Raw genomic sequence first — 7,236 nt, forward strand, 5'->3', positions numbered from 1 at the left:
GTATTCTCAAATGTAAATAAAGTTCACCGATGAGTGCAAGTTCCTCCTACGCGGTGATGTGTCTGAATGGAATGCTAACAAACTGACACGGGAACAAAGAAGCAGTTTACAACCGCACGAATTAATCGCTATGCACGTGCTTTCACTGCAAGCTAAACATCAGTGATTTTTACCAAATCGCCAATGACACGTGTTCACAAATAATCATGCTGAAAAAATATCGTACCTGTTCTTTGAAACTCCATTAGCATAGACGCGGTCGAGGCGAAAATGGGGTTGACAATGTTGACTGATAGGTAATTCACAGGTAAAACGACACACCTTTTGACTCATACTTAGATATGCGACACTGAATCAGGAAATTCTGCTTTGTAGGCATGCTGTTGCTCTAAAAACATATTCATGTCAAAACATACAAATTCACTGCACCAACACGACATAGACCTACTAATAAAACTATTTGGTGTTAATATAACTAATATTATTCATTTGACGTTTTTAAATGACAACGGTTTTATTTCATGGTAAGGTTGCGAGCATACAATGGACACGTACTCTTGTATTAGGATGTAGGCTGTATACTGATATATGTATTACATTCATCCTAGTGGACTACTTATATGATATGAAGTTAATTCATCATTTGAATACATGTAAACATAAATTTTGTTATGTATACGTATTGAATGGTAGGTGGGGGTGGCAGAGAGAGGACATTTTATGGAAAAGTGGAAGCTGAGTGGGTTAGATCGCTGACTTTGTGTGCTGGCGAGTAGGTGTCTAACTCTGAACGGGGGCTCGAATCCGGATGTGACTCAACCCAACCAAAAGTACTAGAATCTGTACTGTGTAAGTGTAATCCCAAATATAGCATATGTTTTACTCCAAAAAGTTGTGTTGTTCTTATTACAATAGTTGACATCAATACCCCACCACAAACAAACTTCTAAATGTCATTCAAAGTTTATGTATGGAATTACCAAAACGTAAATTCTACATTTCATTTGTAAAGTCCTTACCTAGCGTCTGAAGGACTTGTAAAACAGGCGTCCAGCGCATTTCTGGATTATAAAATGTAAAATGTTTTTTTGTTTAATACATTGATTGTTTCATCAAATATAAGAACTTCCACACGTCCTTTTATTTGTAGTTTAATCACACAGTGATATGGCAAAGAATGCGAGAATGCGTTCACCATGTAGCTGTAAAATATGTTAAAATATACCCCACAAATCATTCTCAAAAGGTATGACGTTTTTTCATGAAGATCATGTGAAATTCTCCAAGAAAACATGAGTCCTTAAGCCTCGTGGCTAAGCGGGATTTTTTAGTCGTTGCGTAGAACCGGGTTCAATTCCCCTCATAGGTACACACCACATGTGTGAAGTCCTTGACCCGTGAAGATCAGGGGTAGAATAGATCTTCAGCAACCCATGCTTGCCAAAACAGGCGACTATGCTTGTCGTAAGAGGCGACTAACGGGTTCGGGTGGTGAGGCTCGCTGACTTGGTTGACACATGTCATCGGTTCCCAATTGCGCAGATCGATGCTCATGCTGTTGATCACTGGATTGTCTGGTCCAGGCTCGATTGTTAACAGACCGCCGCCATATAGCTGTAATATTGCTGAGTGCGGCGTAAAACTAAACTCACTCACTGTGAAGTCCATTCCTGGAGCTGTCCACTGTTATATTGCTGGAATATTGTCAACAGCGGCGTAAAACCATAATCTCACAATCCAACAAACAGCAATGAACTGTCTGTTCCGTTTGTTGGTACGCGCTGCTGCAGGTAAATTATATTTTTAGAATCGGACATAAAACGAAGTACCTGTGGCCAATAACTTCTGGGTATTTATCTCCTTTACAGAATGAAATTGTTGTGCACTGGACAATCGAAGGTGAAGCGAGAGTGGAAAAAATGTATATGAAATGCTAGGAAAGTATTGCTACATGTTATAGCAGCGATTACCGCATCCCAATGGTGCTTCCTATAGATGATGCTGATTTTAACTATACCGGCTGTTCCATGGTATTTTCCTGATACCGTATTAACACGCCTGCAATAGTGTGTTCTTCATCCTACAAAAACTGTCATAATATTCACTAGGTTAATAAATTGATAATTAATAAAGGATAATTTTGTTTTTAAAATATGTGTACACATACTTTCGATCATGCAGCGTGATGTATTTGTCTAGTTCTCGAGAGGGTGTGGATGTTTGTTTGAAAGCAAGGAGTGAGTGAGTTGGGTTTTACGCCGCTTTTAGCAATACTCCAGAAAATGTCACGACGGGGCACACCAGAAATGGGCTTCATACATGTACCCTTGTGGGGAATCGAACCCAGGTCTTCAGCGTGGCAAACCAACACTTTAAACACTAGGCCACCCCACCGCCCCTTGAGATTTGTGAATTGTACATGGCAAATGACTTTCCCTATTAACTGTGTTAGTAACACACCTGACTTAACACATGTGGGGAAAAGAACACCGGCCTTCAATCCATAAGCTCCCCCGTCTCTCGAAGATCATGTTGCATTTGTCGTTAGACCACAAGACATGTACTTCGCTGGAGTATATAAAGAATAATACAGATGTTGATCGATGAGCTGTTAGGGAAACAGCATCCGCCTTAACGTCCAAATGTCAACCCATGTTTATTAGCGGCGACTAACGGGACCGGTGGTTATAGGTTCTCTGACCTGGTTGATGCCTGTCTATCCCAATTACGTAGATATCGATGCAGATGATGTCAGTCACTGGATTATCTGGTTCAAACTCGGGATAGTTGCAGATTGAAATTGCTGGGAATTTGCCAAGTGCGGCGTTAAACAACACCAATTTCAAAACGTTAACAGGGAACACCCCAGAGACACGATTTCCACAGATACCCATGACTGTGCTGGGACTCGCCTGTCTTGGGATCGAATCTTCAGTTACTTCGAATGTAGAATGTGTGTTCACTTTTTGGTTTCATGAACGTAGGAAATGCCTCACAAGATGGTGGCAGTTTCGGCTTTCCCCATGCAACTGAAATTACACATATTGTATTCAGTGTATATTCAGCCAAACGGATGTCTGACCAACTCATATACTCTTAGTATTACTCGAGCTGGAATAGAAGACTTTATTCACCATGTAATCATGTCCTCCGTCATTGGTGAGCTGTAGTAGGACAGCCTCAAAGTCAATCTCGACGATCCCCTTTAATACACGCTGGGGTTTTCACTGGATTTGTTGTCAGGGTTGGTGCTAGACTAACGCTTAGTCTCTGAATATATATAATTTTGATTGTAACAAATAATCCCATTTGAACTGAAAAGGAGCCCCAGTGAGTTGGGAGATTCAGGCTGAACCTGATGAAATCTAGACTTGCTTCATTTAGGGCTTTAGCATTGCAGGGAGGGGAAAAATGTGGTTCAAGGAATGTGAGACAGACTAGGTTGGTGCAGGAAACTGAATCTTGTTCACAGGACAATGGTACAACTTACAGCGTCTCAGTTCCGTCCACTTGGAAATCCTCCTGCTTTGGACTTAACTTCAGAGGTTATGATCCGTGCATGCCACTCGTCAGGTGACCACAAAATAACGATTTATGTTTCGATCACCGTATACATAATGTGTTTTATATTAGATTTAACGCCAATGGACCAGAAAAAGTCTACGCTGTTTAAACGGTCGCTTGTCAACCCGAAGACTCGGATTCGATTCTGAGGACCACGCGTGAAGCGGAAGTGTCGTTTCGTGTTTCTGTATCATAAAAGTTGACGAATGGCTCGTCCAGGTTGAGTGAGTGAGTGTTTTGTTTGTTTAATTGTTGTTTAACGCCACAACCAGCAAATTTCCAGCTTTATAACAGCAGTCTGTGATTATTCGAGTGTGGATCAGATAATCCAGTCGTCAAGCTGAAGACCCGGGTTCGATTCCTACATGGGTACAATGTGTGAAGCCCATTTCTGGTGTACTCCAGCCGTGATATTGCTAAATGTGGCTTAAAACTAAACTCACTCACCCGTCTCACCGCGGCCCCTTTTCATTTGATATTTGTTTCTATCAATTATGCATATGTATTTTTCTTACGAAGTTATTATCAATGTGTTATATTTTCAGAAACTTAGCGTTAGTCTAATATCCCACCTGTGACAACCAAGTACTCTCCCCTCAAACGAACACATGGACGCCAGGAGTGGTGGCTGTGGGTGGTTCCTGAGGGTGGCCACTCATTGGGTAGATTTTTAGATAGACTTTCGCCTGAACATTTCGAAATTTGATCAACATGTTTATACGACAGACAATTTTAAAAAAAAAATTAACATTTTTATTGCATCTAAAGCGAAAAGTGGTTTCTTTTTTCCAACTTTTAACAGGAGATTAAGCCAAGAATAAGTCTGTGACCCAAGATGAAGATTTCCCGATGTATGTTTGTACGGTGTGTACATTTCTATGGAAATTCTGTTGGTTTCAATAACTGGTTCCTGTAAAACAATGTAAATTATACCAACACGGTTTCTGTCCAGTTTGCATATGTATGACTTAATGTTGAAATAATTGTGAACAGGAACGGGGTAGTTCTTCGTGAGTATAGCTGAAGGATCGTTATGGTAAGGACGTACATATATATATATTCTGGCCGACATCTTCGTCTCTAAGTATACTATTTGATAGAAACTAATAATTCCGTTTGAATTGAAAAGGAGCCCCATAGAGATGGGAGATTCAGAACCTGAGGAAATCTAGACTTGTTCCACCTGGGGCTTTAGCGTTGCGGAAAGGCTGGGCAAGGGGGGATAATGCGTCTCAGGGACTGACTAAAGTACTGTCAGAAATGCTAGAAAAATGCTTTTGACTTTTCTTTAAAAATCAGAGGTATTACAGTTACTTAAATAACAAATATCACTTTAAGAAACATCTACCTAATGTAGACCGAGGGAATAAATTTTGAGACATGCCCTAAAATGTGTTTTTACTGATGAAAATACCCAAAACTTAGAAAAATAAGGGGTAAGGGGACGTTATTTGATACAAACATTAACTGCCTGTGTTACGTCATCAGCATGCACGGCATTGACAGGTGAAATTGACACCTGAGCACACGCTCGGGCGAGGGCTTATCTCAATAGATGTTTTCTTCAAAATGTTGAATATGTGTACGTATAGCATACGTATTGGTTATATAAGGGATCATTTGTGTATGTTTGTTTGTTTTGAAATAAACATACGAATTACTGTACATTGGAAAGAATCCTATCACTTGTGTTATCTTATCGATTGATTGTAGAAATGTGCAACGTTTAAATAAATGTTTTGCATGTCAACAGTATATTTCATTGCAAAAGTAGGGATGTAATTCTGTCAGTTTAATCTAGTTGTGAACATTGGCCAAAGATTTTACGAAGTCACTGGTGTAGCTTCTTTAGAATATATATATATATATATTATTCTTCTCATAGTTTGTAGACCGCCCGTCTAAGTACTCCCTTGTCAAAGTTGTCAAGGATGGTTTTACGTCCCGGTTATGCTTTTGAGACGGTCTCTGTCTTGTCTGATTTGTTTACAATATTGTAAACTTGTTGGTAAGACATGCCAACAGCTCTACAAGTTCTGTAATAAACCTTTTCTAAACTAATGAAAGGTTTACCTCTGTCTTTTTCAAGTACAAAAAAACTTATAAACCTTTGCAGCAATCGACTGCAAATAGTTGGCCATAGTGGACGCTGTGATAAAGATGTGCATGCATGACGGGAAACTTCTTTATCAAGACTTAACATTTATATTAATATTTCTTCAATAAAGAAACGATAATTAAGTAAAGTAACACAAACATTCAACATTTATTTGTTTAAGTAAAACGTTAATTCATATTTTTACACCACCTGTATTATTAGCATAAATGTAAAGGCAATTTCAGATTTCTGTTGTTGAACTCTGAAAAAATCCTAAGTTGTTGTTTTGGTACCAAATTCTCTTCTGTAAACTGCCCTTTAAATGCATGGGAATGTTAAATCAATTGAAATAAAAATTAGGTACACTATAGGTGAGTTGATATATTGACAACATAGTACATGTATCACCTTTCTAAAGATATTAAGGCTAAAAAGCATTTTTCTAGCATTTCCGACAGTACTTTAGTCGAAATCTGAATACCGCAAGATTAATGCTGCTCGTAAGACAGCACGGAGCATCTTGACTGGTCTGTTTCGCGGTGCGTGAAACTGGTTCCCATGAGAATATCCGACATGCCCAGCCTCGTTACAATCAAGGACGAGCTGACGTGTAAGGGTTGAGAATCAAATGTTCCGGAGCATCCGAAACGTGTAACTAAAACCAGTTTCGCGCACCGTTTTATCAACACACCTTTAAAGATGCGAGGTACCTTTCAGAATACAGAGACACGTGAAAGTCCGGGTTAGAATTGATCTTCAGCAACACATGCTTGTCGTAAGAGGCGACTATCGGGATCGGCTGGTCAGGCTCGCTGGCTTGGTTGACACTTGTCATCGGTTCCCAGTTGTGCAGATCGATGCTCATGCTGTTGATCACTTGATTGTCTGGTCCAGACTCGATTATTTACAGACCGCCGCCATATAGCTGGAATATTGTTGAGTGCGGCGTAAAACTAAACTCACTCACTTCTGAATACAGAAATATCTGTACCCTGTTTGAAACCTTATGCTACCCAAGAGATGTAAGGAACACATTAATATTATCATAGTTCATCTGTTAAGGTACAAAGTATGGTAATATGAGAGATTCGGTTGTTTTTTACATGTATCGCAAGCCGTTTTCACATTTATTCAGAAATGAAATTGTTTTAAAGATATTTTGAATTAATTTCTAAAAAAATGATCGTACTTGTTTTATTGATTTCTTATACACATTTAGAGATATCATGAATATCTTCTTGATATCTCCGTAACATTCTACGATATCAGTACTTCTATGTTGGATAACAGAAATTAATTGAAGATATATTCAATAATTTACCACTATTTTAAAACATAATTGGTATCTTTCAGTAGAATTCAGTTATCTTTAAAACAATTGAAGATTTCTTAATAATTGTGATATCGGCTTGCCATATACTCGCCAGAAATGGTCATTTGGCTGACGAGTGTCGCTGAAGATGGTGTGATTAATGTCAGGTATAATACACTGTATAATATTGTTATACCAGAAGTACCGATCTGCTTGATAAAATTCCTCTCCAGGCTTCACACAAAAGATTTCTGCCGTACGA

At 39.0% G+C, this 7,236-nt stretch overlaps 1 long non-coding RNA gene across 1 annotated transcript; it reads left to right on the forward strand.

Annotated features, from left to right (window-relative positions):
* The first annotated feature begins 239 nt into the window (after positions 1-239).
* Positions 240-4,315, forward strand: LOC124272455. The gene is made up of 3 exons (XR_006897334.1): positions 240-307; positions 3,634-3,788; positions 4,110-4,315. It is a non-coding gene; the product is annotated as an uncharacterized LOC124272455 (long non-coding RNA).
* The last annotated feature ends 2,921 nt before the right edge of the window (positions 4,316-7,236 follow it).

This window comes from Haliotis rubra, unplaced genomic scaffold (assembly GCF_003918875.1).
Source record: "Haliotis rubra isolate DU_JTF1 unplaced genomic scaffold, ASM391887v1 Scf17, whole genome shotgun sequence".
NCBI classification, from domain to species: domain Eukaryota; kingdom Metazoa; phylum Mollusca; class Gastropoda; order Lepetellida; family Haliotidae; genus Haliotis; species Haliotis rubra.